At 43.6% G+C, this 15376-nt stretch overlaps 1 long non-coding RNA gene across 3 annotated transcripts in view; it reads right to left on the reverse strand.

The window, feature by feature from the left end:
* Nucleotides 1–15376, reverse strand: part of LOC129019086 (uncharacterized) — a 75885-nt gene that overhangs the window by 51640 nt on the left and 8869 nt on the right. For all 3 annotated transcript variants that reach the window (XR_008495508.2, XR_008495511.2, XR_008495507.2), the window contains 3 exons: nt 10438–10497; nt 9021–9196; nt 1595–1696 (listed from right to left, as the gene is read on the reverse strand). This is a non-coding gene — a long non-coding RNA (uncharacterized LOC129019086). The remainder of the gene's footprint in view (nt 1–1594; nt 1697–9020; nt 9197–10437; nt 10498–15376) is intronic.

The raw sequence follows: 15376 nt of genomic DNA on the forward strand, positions 1-15376 counted from the left end.
TATATACGTATGTTTTCATCCGCAGTTCCTGGCTCATAACCCCCACAGCCCCGTTACAGATTTGTGTTATAACGTTGGGTGTGTGGGGCCTCAGCAAACAGAATCTCTCTGACCTCCTCCTACCCTCCTTTCACCTGCACAAAGGCAGGACTCTAATCTTCCCTGCCTTTCTGACTGTGGGTTAAGAGACCCTCCCCAGAGAGGATCCAGCCCTATACCTGGGGGGAAGGAATGCTGGTGTCATGAAGCTTCCATAAAAACCCAGGAGGACTGGGTTTGGAGCACTTCTGAATAGTTGAACACATGGAGGTTCCTGGAGGGTGGCACCCAGGGAGAGCACGAAAGCTCTGTGCCCTTCCCCCACACCTCACCCTACACATCTCTTCATCTGTATCCTTTGCAATATTCTTTATAATAAATAGCAAATGCAAGTATTTCCCAAATTAGTCAAACACAAATAGGGGGTCATGGGAACCCCAACTTGAAGCTGGTTGGTTAGAAGTTTTGGAGGTCCAGATTTGTGACTGGTGTCTGGCAGGGAGCAGTCTTGGGGACTGAGCCCTCAATCTGTGGGATCTGATGCTTTCTCTGGGTAGAAAGTGTCAGAATGGAATTGGAGGACACTCTGCTGGTGTCCGCTGCTTGATGTGTGGGAAATCCCCCCAGCATTTGGCCACAGAAGTCTGTATGGATGATTAGTGTTGTGGTGGTATGAGAGCAGAGAAAAAACAAATTTGAGAGTTTTTCCAAAATCCAGGTGCATATAAGATAACTCATCTGGAACTCAAAGGGGATGAAATCAGAGGGAAGGGAAGGGATGGGACCACTCCTCCCCTTTCCTCCCTCATCCTCTTTACCCTAGTTCTCAAAACAAAAAGGATCATTTTCATTGCTTTGTGTTTTGTATGAAAACTCCCAAATTATTTTGAAAGGTTCACAGAGCAAGAGTCACATGTCACCTGAAGCACACCCAGAATGCTAGTATCTTGAGGGTGTGCAGATGGCAGGATTCAGAAATGGAAGGAAGCTCAGTAACTCCAGGCACAGGGTCAGACACCTGGAGATGGGAATGCAGCGACTAAAAAGCTAGCCTGAGGCTGCACTCCGGTCTGGGCAGGAAAGCGTCTAGAGAGAAAAGTGAGTGCCCTGCTGGACAGAAGTCAACCGTGAATCTGCCACGGTAGGAGCACAGCATCTCTCAGCCAGCAGGCTTCCTTGGTCTTCTGAGAGTCAGTGGGGCCATGTGGAAAAACAATTTGTCTGTACCCAGAAGACCTGTGTTCCAGTCCTAAGTAAGTCACTTAACCTTAGTTTGGATCTCATTTTCTTCCCCTGTAAAATCTGCCTTACAGGGCTCTGGTGAGTCCTCTACAGATAAATCATCTTTACTGCACCCAACTCAGGAATACAAGAAAGTGGAGGCAAGTTCAGAGAAATCCCCAAGTTTTAGAACTTAAAGAAACTGAGCGTTCCCCTAAGTGATGAGAGACAAAGGTGGGGCTAACCCGCACATCTCCTCATCACAGAGCAGCGCTCTTTCTATGACAACAATGAATGGAAGCACAGTAGCAGAGTAGGGGTGGCACAAGCCCACCTCTTTTCCAAGTTGATTTCCCTCTTCCTTGTCACTGTGCTGCTGAAGGGGCCCAGAAGTATGGATGGTAGCAGTGAACAGTTCCCTCCACGGCTGAGAATGCTGGAAGGAACAGCGAATACAGATGCATTATTTAGAGCAATGAAAACAAAATGACAATAGCCAACTTCTATTGGGCATTTGCTATATTCTGTGCACTAAGCTAAGTGTTCCAAATGCATCATTTATTTCAGATGGCTCCTAACAATCTTATGAGGTGGATACTAACATTATTACAATTTTTACAGGTAAAGAAGCAGTGTTGTGGAGCCATTTGCTCCAAATGACACCGTATGTCCCTGAGGAAGCCGTGATGCTGCCTCCAGAGTCTGAGCTTATCCCCAGTGTCTCTTCAGTAGGAAAGTGCCTGTGCAGGAGAGGATGGGACTGTACCCCCAACCTCAAAACTCCGTGAAGAAGAGAGCATGACAGGCTGTCAGCCTGCAAGTTGGATTTGGGGGACAGTGGGAACTGTATTCATCTTTTCTCTCCATTCCTCAGCCACACAATGTCCCAGCCCCAAACCTACAGAAAAGTAAGAAGAAATGGGACATCCAACTAGAATAGGAAAGGACTGAGATCTGGAAAGGGACAGAAGGATGTCATTGTCATCTTTAGGTATGAGAAGAGACCTTACCCAGCTCCCTAGGAAGCCCTCTCCTCTCTTCCCAGTAAGGAGATAACAGCAAGAAATGCCCTCAAGTTGCAGCCTTAAGAAACTGATGGAGAAGAGAGCATTTTGTGATGCAGCTGTTGACCACTGGAAGCTGCTGGAAAGGGAGCTCCTGGCAGGAGAGGACATTTTTGCGTGCCAGTGTGTCTGTTCATTGCAACATTGAAAAATTTTAAATCAAAAATGAGATTTCCAGAAATGTGCTTTCCTAAATTCTTCTCACACGGGTGTCCTATTAATATGGAAATGAGGAAAGAATTTAATCATGTTTGACTGTTTGCTGGAAAGAAAGCAAACATGCTGATATGCTAAGTATCATCAGATTTGTTAAATAGGGTCAGGATTACAGGGCTGATAGGGGACTGATGGATTTCTTGCTGCTCATTATCCCTATTGAATGGTTGGAATACATTCAACACTGAGCGAGGCAGGGCAGGGTGGGGCCCCCAGTAATCCTGCACCTGGTGCAGTGCTCCTGGGAAGCGTGGGCCTTGGCAGTGACCTGGAAGACTGCCCTCTCACAGAGGGTCTGCACCTGCCCGACCACTGAGCCCTGCCCACTCACTGCAGGGTGGGTGCATGGCTCTGAGCAGATCAAAGGGCAGGATGAAATAAGGGTTCTTCTCTCTCTCATATATAATTGATTACTTTTTACAAAGCATCTCTGCATGCGTTGTCTCAGTTAATCTTACTAAGACTCCAATGAGAAAGGAAAGATAGATATTTTTATCTGCCCAATTTATAGGTCAATAAATAAGGCCTAGAGAGGTAAAGGAATTTGTCCAGTGTTGCTCAGCTCATGGGAACAGATAGAACCCCTGACCCAGCCCACTGCCTGCCCCATGCCAGTGAGTCCACTGCATGCCTGCTTCCATCTCCAGCCTCCAAGTCCCATGTCGGCTCCTGTCCCAATTAGACTCACTTGGAAACACATCTGGGGCTCATCTTGCTCCCAGCCACAGAGGAGGTAGCAGCCTCAGTGTTGTCAACGGAAGAATGATGACGTTTGTAAATTTGGAAAGGAGAGCTTATTTTTCATAAAAGGTTGCAGCCTCCAGGGTTGCACAGCCTCCTGCCAGAAGCCAGAAACAGGCACTTTGACAATGGGAAGAATAAGATGGGGATTTATGCTGAATGAGGTGGCCAACTACGGATATTCAATGAGCTATAGGAGGAGTCATGAATGTTTATGAAAGGAGAAACATATGCATGTGAAATTGAGCTTCATGTCTCTCCATGGGACCCATGTTCTTGATCTCTTCAAGAAAGAAAGACATACTGTGTGGCTGTCATCTAGCCTTGGGAAGATCACAGTGAACAAGAAAGAAAAGCTCTTATTTTCATAGAGTTTATTGTGAGGACTGTGCTCTTCAGGCTTTAATGTGTGTGTGAATCACCCAGAGATTCTGAAAAAGCAGATTCTGATTCAGTAACTCTGGGCTGGAGCCTGAGATGCTGCAGTCCTAACAGGCGATGGCAGTGCTGCTGGCCCCTGGACCACACTTTGAGTGGCAAGGCCCTAAGGTTGGATGGAAGAAACTGTTAACAGAGGATGACAATAGGATATGATAGTCCTAAGGCTGGGAGTTTGTAGGATGATCTAAGGGCACACAGCCGGAGAACCCACTGCAGAATGGAGAAGTCAGATAAGGCTTCCTGGGGGGAAAGGAAGGCTATGTTGAAAGCTGGTCTCCACCAGCTTTCCTCATGCCAATATTGTGAGTGGAAAAGACAGTCCACACCAAGTCATGAGATCTGTGTGCAAAGTCCTACGGGCAAAAATGAAAGCACAAAGCTTGCTAGCTTGTGAGAGTTTCCTCTGACTTAAGAAGATACCAAGGGAGAACAGAGAGGGGTTCCCAGGACCCAGAGGCATGGTCAAGTAGCTGCATTTGTAGCTCAGGGCAATGGGGAGGTATTGAAAGGTCTGAAGCAGGACACTGACTGGTAAGGTTTGCTCTTTTCAAAGCTCACTCAGGCTGCCTTTGAGGAGGATAGATTGGAGGGAGGCTTGAATTAGAGGAAGAATTGGGAGGCTGTGTTCTAGTAATACAGGTGAGGGGTGTGGGTGGCTTGAACTGGGGCTCTGGCCATAGGGTGGGTTAGAAATGGGCAGTTTAAAGGTATGTGATGTAGGAGGTGCCCTCAGCTTGATCACTGATTGGACAAGTGTGTGTCTTCTGTGCTGGATGCGGTGGTGGAGGGACGTGCTGCCCACTATGCCCTTGACCTTCTTCTGTAGTTCCTAAGACCAGGTGTTTATTTTTTTCCCCTTTTCTTCAATATGACTAAGCTTTTGTTTATCCAGCAATAGTATTCATCATATTTTCTGAAAAATGTGGAGGTTTTTTCCTACCTGTCTTCTTACCTGTTCTCCCTACCTGTCTTCTTACCTGTTCTCCCTACCTGTTCTCTTAGGCACTGAAGCCCCAGCCCCCTGCCACTGCCCATAACTTGCTTCCAGACTCTCTTAATGTTTTCCACTTGTCTATCCCAACTTCTTTCCATCCTGAAGAGCTAGGTCTCAGCCATTACAGGGAAAGTACATCCTACCATTGACTGAATGGGCCACTGGAATGACTGGTTGGATACTGGAATGTGTCCAATTAGAGCTCTGCTAGGATTCAATGCATTCAATTCCTAAGCAATGAGGTCTATTTTTTGAACTTTTATTTTATTTTATTTTTTGTAGAGATGGGGTCTTGCTATGTGGCCCAGGCTGGTCTCAAACTTCTTCCCTCAAGTGATTTTCCTATCTCAGTGTCCCAAAGTGCTGATTTCAGGCAGAAGCCACCAGGCCCAGCCTAGGAGGTATATTTTAAGCCAAGTCAACCTCTTAATTAGATATTAGTTTTATTTACAGTCAGTTATGAAGAAGAGCACACTTGTTGCACTGAGGGTAAACACCTCTCTGTACTATTCTTTGAGGCCCACTTTTATCTGCTAATGAATTTATTAAAAGGTAAGAAAATTGGGTCTGCCTATGAGCATCACACTGTTAATCAGATTTTTTTATATAAATGAATGTCCTGAGATCGTTACTGAAATTGAGAAGAACCAGCTGAGACCAAGAACAGTCATTCAGCTTTCCAAAGTATGGAATGTAGGTGCAGGGACTGAAGAATCACATAAAAACGTGATCAGAAATCTCAAGAGCACAAAAAAAGCCCATTGTAGGGACATCCACCATTACAAGCCTGCATTTCCCGCATATGTGTTAGCATTTGGAGACATGGAAGATAACCCCAGAAATACAGACGTAAGATTTCAGAAACCTGTGGAAGACCTGCAGATTTGCATTCTAACTGGAGGCCCAAGGCAATGACTTCGACCTTCAGTTCAAGAAACACTTCTTGTCAAGAGCACATCCTTAGTCTGTTTATTACCTACTTAAAAATGGTCTCCAACTATTGGGTGCTGATGAAAGATAATCTGTTTTTATATCTTACCCAAACTTCAGCCTTCTCCTTCTATTCCAGCATGGGAATAATGAGCCACTCGTGACATTGCATATATTAAAAAATAGGCTTTCCTCACGTGCAAACCAGAAGATAAAAGGATTTGGATTTAAAAACACTCTCTCTGATTTTTTTGTTTGCAAGTAGCATTTCTTCTTGGAACCATAACACTTTGAGCTCATCAGCTGGAGGAGAAATTACTACTGTGGATGAAAGGGAAAATAACCGGCAGCCATAGCACTAGAGTTTTCACAACACAATCCCTGCATCAAAGAAAGCAGGCTTTCTTTTTCCGGAAGGTCATATATATAGAGCTGTAAGAAAGGACCTTGAAGCAGATATAGTTTGTTGTAACTTCATCTCTCTTCATCCCCAGCGTATCTTGTAAAGGGTTCTGGGGTCTTCCTAGAAAGCATGGCATATACTAACTATTATTAGACTGTAATGCTCACCTTCTCTTCTTACCTGGCGTTTGGTCTTGTGGCTCTGAGTGTCACCCTCATTTGATTATTTATTTATTTATGATAAATAAATAAATGCCTAAATAAATGACAGGGTCTCACTCTGTCATTAGGTTGGAGTGCAGTGGCGTGATCATGGCTCACTGCAGCCTCAAACTTCTGGCTCAATTGATCCTCCCACCTTAGCCTTCTAAGTAGCTGGGACTACAGGCATGCACCACTATGCCGGGCTAGTTTTTAAATTTTTTATAGAGACAGGGGCTTGCTATGTTGCCCAGGCTGGTCTTGAACTCTTGGTTTCAAGTGATCCTCCTGCCTTGGCCTCCCAGAGCACTGCGATTACAGGCTTGAGCCACTGTGCCTGGCCACCCTCATTTTGAATTGCAATTCAAAACTCACCTCTTTGAAGTAGCTTTTTTGAAAAAAAAAAATTCTGACAAACTTTTGTACTGTCCAAGTAGACACTGTAAGCTCTGCCTTTCATTCTCTCATCCTCCTTAACACACCCACAATCACGTGCATTGATGGTGCATGTGGAAAGGGATTCTTAACAGGAGTTACCCTTAGCAATTTTTACATTATGATAACTTTATGAAAAAAAGCTTAGTTAGCATGGGACTGTTCTAGGAATAAAAGCCATGGGTAGAATTTAATAGTAACAATTATTATTTAACATGCAGTTGATATATACCTATGAAATTCAAGCTCATTCTCTTTTACTTAAAAGTAATAATGATAGACTTCAACTAAGCTAATAAGCTAAATAAATAACTATAGATTGACCCTAATTAATAAATTTGCTAAAAGCCTTTCCCTGTTAATGGGTCCTTAACCAAAGATGAGTTTTAAGATACACATTTTTAGAATATAGATAATGATATAAGTTTTAGAATATAAATTTCAGGTATGTTGATAATATGTGTGGAAATATAAAAGATCCAACTCAACAAATGCGTATCACTCACTGTGTACTCATTCCTGATGAGTACAAAGATGCTCTTAAGGCTCGTGTCGCCTGGAGAAGATGACTTGAAAATATGTCTACATTAAGAGCGAACAGGAGATAGAAAAGCTGAAAATACAAAGCGGATGAAGTAAACTATTGGAGAAGGCAGTGGAGAACAAAGTTTGGGAAGAGAGGTTGACCTTGAACTGAAAAGAAAACAGCCTTTGGTCTGAAAATGAAAGAAATGAATGAAGTTTGGGTTGCAATAACAATAGATGTGTGGTTGAAATTCTTCATGCCCTATTGCTGTCATTTTCCTGATAAGATAGGAAGCATGCAGTTTGCTAAGGGTGAGAACACTGAAGGGGATGAGGGATGCTTGAGGAAAGTGGAAAAATATTAAAATGGTAGCTGACAAAACTGAAGGAAATTGTTTCTCTGCACTCAACGTCCAGCCAAGGCAGGAGATCAAGAACCTTTAGTGATGCCAACCAGCAGGTTGAGAAACCTTCTCCAGTAGGGCTAGCAGCTTGGTAGTAGATAATTTATGGAATGGATGCCTTATGATAGGTTTGTTGGACAGATGCAAAAGAAGACGTCCTCCAGAAAGTATTGGGATGGAGACGAACCAAGGAGTTATGCATGCTCATAAGCCATGCTCAGCTCCAAGTTGTGTTAGAAGGAAAGAGAGGCCTCAGGGAGACAAACAGGAGAGCAGCAGCACTAGCACCCTGTCTCCAGAAGAGCAGATGTTGTGGTGATGAGGCCATGAGAATGGGAAATTAGAGGTGAAGAGTTCTAAATTAGAGCAGTTCTTAGCAATGGTAGGTTCCTTGGTGTAAGTCTGGGCATATGTGATAAGAATAACATAGAGGTAGAAGTCTCTAGATTTGAGGTGCTCAAGGAACTATGAGGTGAAGATGTCTGATGGACCATTTATGAGGATACAGAAATCCTTGGTAATGCTAGCAGAACAAGGTACAGGAAAAGTCTGTGGTGGAGCGCCTAACAAACAGGAGAAGGAGTAACCTGGAGACTGGGAGACAGAAGTAACAAAGAAAGGTAGCGGGTGATTGTAGCAACTGACTGGTAGGACAGAATCTGTCTGGCGAATCCTCCATCTTAGGAGGTGGAGACTTCCTTTCATTATGAAATTGGGATCATTTTCTCAGACTCCCTGGCAGGTGCATACAGATATGTGACTAGGTTCTGCCAATCAGACATGCCTCCCTCAACTTGCAGCAGGAAGCTCAACCTTGTACCCATTGTGCAGGAGCCACTCTGGAAAGGGACCGCTGCCAAGTCCACATGCACAATTACCACCTGCAGAGGCACTGGCATAGACAGCAGCCTCCAGGAGTGCCTGGTGCTGAGTGGGCTGTGGGTTTTCAGCAGACAAGGTCTGCAGATTGGTTCGGGGCATTGTTCCTGGTTTCATAGCCTGTGAACCTGGTTCTTCAGTCACGCCTCTCACCCCATCCCATTGCACCATCCCCATGATTCTGTGGCTCTCCAGCATTTTTTGAATACATTCATTTTCAGCCTACATCAGCCAGCCAGTTTCTGTTGTTTACATCCAAGGGAATTTTGACTGACACTGTGATAGAGCCAGATAGCCTCTCAAAGGAGGAAGGGTTTTCACACAAGGGTGCAAGAGGAATGACTTGGAAGAGGATTTGGGAGGTGAGGGATGCTGACCATACCTGATCTCATCCTTGTAGATCGTCTCTGTTCTCTCATCCCAGTACTGCTCTGTGCTTCCTGGAGGATGTCACTTTCCCTATTGTCCTCTGAGGCAGAGAAGTTCATTTTGCCACCCTAGGGTTTCCATCAGAAGGGTAGGACTTACTTTCAGGTGCTGAGCAGGTCTGGGTGGTGGCGCCTGGGGTCCATAGGTTGGTCAGTCCCGCATCAAGTCTGGCATTGTATCCAGAGGGTGTCCTCTATGGTCATGGCAGCAGTTCCTCTCCAGGTGCTGTGCCGCAGAGGGTGCGGTTGTTGTCCTCTACCAATCCAGCTGGGCACCTGGAGAGAAATCCCAAATTTTAGTTGAATCAACCCGGTTCAGGAATTCTTACATACAAGAACTGAAGGGATCTCCGAACTTGGGACTTAAAATAGATAATAAAGGCCTTAAAATAGATAATAAAGAACTTGCACTTTAACTTGAACTCCCAGTGAAGAGTGAAGAAATGGGTCTTACTGAATCATGCATTACTTTATCAGAATTGTAACTAAAGATAGAAATAATATGTAAATATAGTATTTTAAGTGTGGTTCTTATATGAACAGTCTTAGCCATGGGTGATCAGAGAATATCCTAGTGTAGGTTCCATTCAAATCCTTTTTCTAGTAAGTCATATATAGTGAGTTCTTTTCTGCATTCTATTAGGTCCATGCCAATTAATATCAAGCAATATTTATTATATGCCCATTATCTGGTAGGCACTTTGCTAAGTACTGGGATACCACAGTGAAGGCAGCCCAGTTTTCTTGAAGGGAGCTTACAGTCTATCTAGGGAGAAAGGCAATTACATTATGCAGAGACATGCAGGCTGGTGGAACTGTGAGCATGGACAGATCGCATGGGTACAGGTCAGCCTGGCCGTTTCTCTGTATCATCATAATACATTATGAAGAGAGTGATCAGCTGACTTTTCAGAAATGATTAAAAATCCATATGCTAATGCTATTTCTATTGTCCTCTCAATTTCTTCCTCTGCTATTTCACAAGTGTATGCTGGAACCCAGAGCCACTGAAATTGCGGTTCAATTCTCTCCCAATGCAAAATACTCCATGGATGTTCTCTGCAAATGCCTCCTTCAAAATGCATCCTGGGAATACCTCTGTGACTCAGTAGGGAGGGTTTTATAGTCCTTGCCGGATGTAAGTTTGAGAAGAACTTCTCCAGTTATGGCTGCTCTGAGCTATTTCCCCATCCTGGGGGACAATTTCTCATTTCCCACCAGCTACCCACCGGCTTCCTTTACATAAGGCAAAATGTTGCCTTGCCAGATGTTTGCTGTTTCTCTGGTTTATCTCTGTGATATATGGGTTCCAAAAGTATTTGAAAACAGAAGCTTTAAAAATTTTTATGTGTTTTCCCTTGACAATGTTCACCTCTGCCCACTCATTAAATAAAAGCATTGTCTCCAATTTAATCTTTCCTTCTCTGCACTCTCCCTCTGCTCCCTGTTCCTTGGTAATCTCCTGCACAGAGACTCATAGGCTGTTAGAATTTGGAAGAGATATTGAGATCACTTACCGTAATGATTCTCAACTTCCTTTTGCTATTCTCAATGAGATCCTTTCTGCAAAGCAGGTCCTGTAGAGTCCAATATATAAACCAAAGACAATGTTTCTGTGTTTGAAACTGGGGTCAGGGCCCACGTCCTGCCTGTTGCCCCTTCCCATACCCACACAGAGTCCCTAAGGCACCCAGTGACACCCTAAATGGGGCTTCTCAAAGTAGGCAGGTGTCAGACTCTCCCATATGCTTGTTAGCAGACATAGCTTCTGCATCCCATGCCCCTGCCTGCAACTCACTGAATGAAACTCTCAGGTGGGAGCCTGAGAATCTTCATTTTACCAAGATCCTCCACTGAGTCTCATATTCATAAAATTTCAGAATCACTGCCCATTACTCCAAGAGCATAATTTAAAAACTGCTCTTCTGGGACAACCCCATTATTTTACAGAGACACTCTTTGAATTCCAGAAGGATGGAGCCAGACCTCCCAAACAGAGTACAGCTTTCTTTTCACTTCCACGTAAAAAGGTGCTGAGTCTATGTTAGGCTCCCAGTGACCAGTTCTAGCTGCCTACAGGAGCTATCATCTACATTTCAAGCTGCAGAGTCAGACTAACTCTGCATTCTGTTCCTGCTACGCCCGCCATCCTGGGATCACAGTGGCTACTGGAGGTCCCAAGCCTGGCCTTCGGATCTCAGGTCATGTTTCCAACCAATGACTCTAGGTGACCCCCAGCTCCTCTGTGGTTTCTCTGTCAAAGTCCATCTCTTGTCATGGTCACCACGTTGAACTGGACTAATCTTTACAGAGCCTGCTATACACTACATCCCTGAAGAAAGACCCACTGTGCTCACAGCGGCACTGATACCTCCACTCTCTGTTCCTCTTAACAGACTCAATGCTGTACACATTGGTGGTTTCCAGGCTTGGGAGAACATTAGCACCACTGGGGAGGGTGTGCTTTTGAAAATACCCACCTAGTCCTACCCAGAGATTCTCCTTTAATTGGCCTGGGATGGGCACTTTGCATTGGCATTTTTAGAGAGCTTTTGTCACTGCCCTCTTCCTCCCCCTTCAGGGACTCTGACATAAAACAAAGATTGAGAACTATTGCTCTAATTTGAGTAGAGTTCATTAAGGGCACGTCTGTCTCCCTGGCAAGACTGTAAGACTTGCCAGAGTAGGAACAATGCCCTGTTCACCTCCATATTGCATTTCTTCCTTCCTTCCTTCCTTTTTGTAATTACTGAAGGTTTACTGAGCCCCTACAGCATGCTAAGACACTAGGCTGGGCTCACTCTCTTGCACAGAGATGGAAAATTTATACAGATATAATACATTATTATTGTCATCATTTATCCCTCTTGGACTGTAATCTCCTGAAAGATCTATGCCTCACTTTAACATATAACCTGTATTCTGAAGGACGGGCAGTGTGCAGTGCAAAGTATACCTACTTTGGTGTCTGGCCGACCTGTGTTCATATTCAAGATCTGACATTTCCTAGTACATGGTTGAGCAGGTAACTTAATCTCTCTCTGAATCTCAATTTCCTTGGCCATTAAAAATATTATCTATCTGTGGGATTGCTGTGAGAATTGCAGATGGATAAGGAGCCGGCAAGGGGCTGCCAGTGACTGCCCAATCAATGCAGAGCTTTCTCTTTCCACTTGCAGAGAGCAGTCAGACTTGCTGGGCACATCCAGGCTGCCTAGATCTTACCAGAGAAAACAGGAGGAAGCGGCTTCTCTCCACATGTGGGACAAAGCCAAGCAGAAAAGATACCTGGTAATTTACCAGTGATTTTTTAAAAAGTTAAATGACAAAATGTTTGCATGTTTAAACATGCTGCAGTTTTAAGGCTTCCAGAAAAGGTTAGGTGGTGATATTGTTCAAAACAATGGGAAGGATGGCAACAATCTTTGAAGGAAACAGTATTTGAAATAAAAGAGTTCCCTTAATTTGCAAAAATCCATATAGGCTGGGAACGGGGAGAGTAGTCCTGGCTCAGCTAGTAACCAGCTGTGTAGCTTTGGAATGCTCTGAACTGCATTTTACTCATTGGTTAAATCTTTAAAAATACAAAGCCAAATAAAAATATTAGCCATTTTAAATCCACTTTCGGAGAGTGTAAAGCAAATGAGACTTAAAAAACAAACAAACACAGGTCTAAATACTGATATTTGACCACATGACACCAACATTTCTTTCCTGATACTTGTTCCATGATTCTCCTTCTAGGTGTGAGTAGGAACAAATGTATATTCTGGATTGGGTGTTATGAATCCCTGAATCTAGGTTAGAGAGTTTTGCAAAAGCCTAATCTTTCTTATACCTAAACTGAACTCAAGAATTGCTTCTAGACTTCCGAGATGAAGACCTTTATGTTTTAAATGGTTTCTAGCATACTGATGTCATTTGACTTCCACAGAAAATGTCATTTTTTATCATTGTTATTCTTATTTTGTTCAGTTAGGTGCTTATGGAGGTGGTTAATTGTTGAAGAACTATGCTAAGAGTAGCTTGGGTGCCATTTTACACCTTTATTTCCATTTATGTTTCCTTTCTTTACCAGTGTATTCAAACTGCAGAGTAATATAGTCGTTCCTTTTGTAAGAGAAGTAAAGATACTTTGCACACCTGCATAATTTTATAACAGAAAAACTTGAAACTCCATTTAAGTACCCATATTGTATTTTATCCCAAAGCCATTAAAATTGTTTATTCCTTACCTTCCCTAAGCTAAAACGCAAAGCCATCATTCTGATTCACAAACCCCTGTCAGTTTGGCTGTATAAAGGCAATAACAGGGTGTGTTATACAGGCAAGACAATCTCTGCAAATTACTTGAGGCTTCACATCTAAGACCTAATCTCCCTGGAGACTGGTGGTTCTTCCTTGAGATGGCCCTGCCACTTACTGCTTCCTGATGTGGCTGAAATCAAGAGAGTAACATGATTATCATTATTTTCCAGTCAGAAATTTAAAACCAGACAGTGACAAATCAATTCTCAAGGCATACATTTCCATTTGTGAAAGTGAAAAAAATAATCCCGAGAATCCCCCACTGCTAGCCTTGAAAGTGAAAATACACCAACAAATCTCTCAGTGTCAGGGATTTTAAAAATCTCTCTTAGACTGTTTTTCAAATGAAACTGGTGGCAAACTGCATGACATTTCCACTGGGTATGGTGAGACCTCCAAACAAGAGGAGGGTGGTGCTGAGACCAGGGTTTACCAAGAGTCCTGAATAGCTGTATTAGAATAATCATGGATCAATGTGAAACTTAATACTTTAATGACTGAGCTTCTCTTGAGCTCGTTTTTAATTCTCTGGTCTCAAGGGAATCATTTTCTTCTCTCAATCTAATCTTACTGGGAGGAGGAGACAGCCAGGGTATAACTGTGACTCAGGAAAAGCTGAGAAAGAGTTTCCAGTGGGTGAGGACAATGTCCCACTCCCGGGGCAGGCAGCGGAGGGTTAAGCAGGTGGCCAAGCCCTCAAATTCAGAAATGTAGACTTCTCCCCACCTGTATAACCTGGGTTGAGTTACTTAACTGCTGGAAATCTCTACTTCCTCCTCTATTTCCTGCCCCTGAATGGTTAGTATCACATAAAGCATTTAGTGCAGTGCTTGGTACATAGTGAGCACTTACTAATTATTGGGAATTTTAATGATTTTATCTTCTCGGTGTTTAACAGCTTGCATCGTGACTATCAGGGGGCTTGGTACATTTTGGGTGAATAAATGACATACGATGGCACTCTGAATTGGTCACTGCTGGAACTAGCTAGTGAACTCATCATCATTGTCGTAAGTTTTTGATACATGGAGGTAACCTGTGTGCACAAGCATCTTCTCTGCAGTACCACAGCATTCATCCAGGATGTGTCTATGAGAAGTATGGCAGCCCTGACCTTGAAAGATCCAGGACCCCCAAAAAGAAATGAAATTGGCCCAATAAAATTTATCAGTATTCAGAAACCCTAGAAATGAAATGACCACTATTTTCTCTTCCAAAAGTGTTGCAAAATGTGTACTATCATATGCTCCCCAACAGCGCAAAGCTCTTCCAGTTGAGTCAGATCAGTTAATGTGTATCTGCATAGCCACAGATAAATCAGCAGCAGACGATGTGCTTCTTTGGCCATTCTCCTCTTAACCTTCTGGCGAGAGGTCAATTTGGGGAAATTGAGGCAGTTTAACATCTTTCAACGGAAAATTTAAACTAAAAGGGAAATAGAATTCCATATGTGCCCAGGAACTGTAGCATTGCACAGAAACATGCCACACGTGATATTCCCAATATGAAATGCTGAAATCATACCAGAACCTATCTAGGATATGAACAACAGAAAATTATTAAAAATCTGCTATATGTCAAGCATGGAGGTACAAAGACAAAACACAATCTCTACCTGAAAGGGTGCAGAATCAAGAGGAGGACAGACTTGTAAACAGACAAGTACAATAAAATCTACTATGTGGGAAGAGGAAGAGTGGGGGATAGAGGAGCCAATTCTTCGGAAAAGGATTAGAATGGGGTCAGTAAGCCTTGAACTGACTCTTGAAAGGTGACGGTTTTCTAGGCAGTCAGGGGGAGAAGGGATTATCCAGACAAAGAGGAAAGTATAAACAAAGGTGCAGAGGAAAGAAACAGCCTGACCTCTGTAGGCCTCAGGAGCTGGTTTGGCTAAAGCTTGGCTAAAGTGTATGGTGGGCAGGCAGTGGTGGCTTTAGCTCCCATCCCTGCTCCCTCATCTCCATCTGTCCTCTTCTACCAGGCAGGATTCTTGTTACTGCCACCAGAATCCAACTTGGGCTGTTCTAAGCACAGGAGATGGAGGGGTTTCTGGCAACACAGGGTGAATTGAATAAAGTGCTTACCTGTGCCCCCTACTGAAACTCCACTAGATGTGCAGTAAGACAGTAAGGAACCTTTTTAATGGCA

Source organism: Pongo pygmaeus, chromosome 17 (assembly GCF_028885625.2).
Source record: "Pongo pygmaeus isolate AG05252 chromosome 17, NHGRI_mPonPyg2-v2.0_pri, whole genome shotgun sequence".
NCBI lineage: Eukaryota > Metazoa > Chordata > Mammalia > Primates > Hominidae > Pongo > Pongo pygmaeus.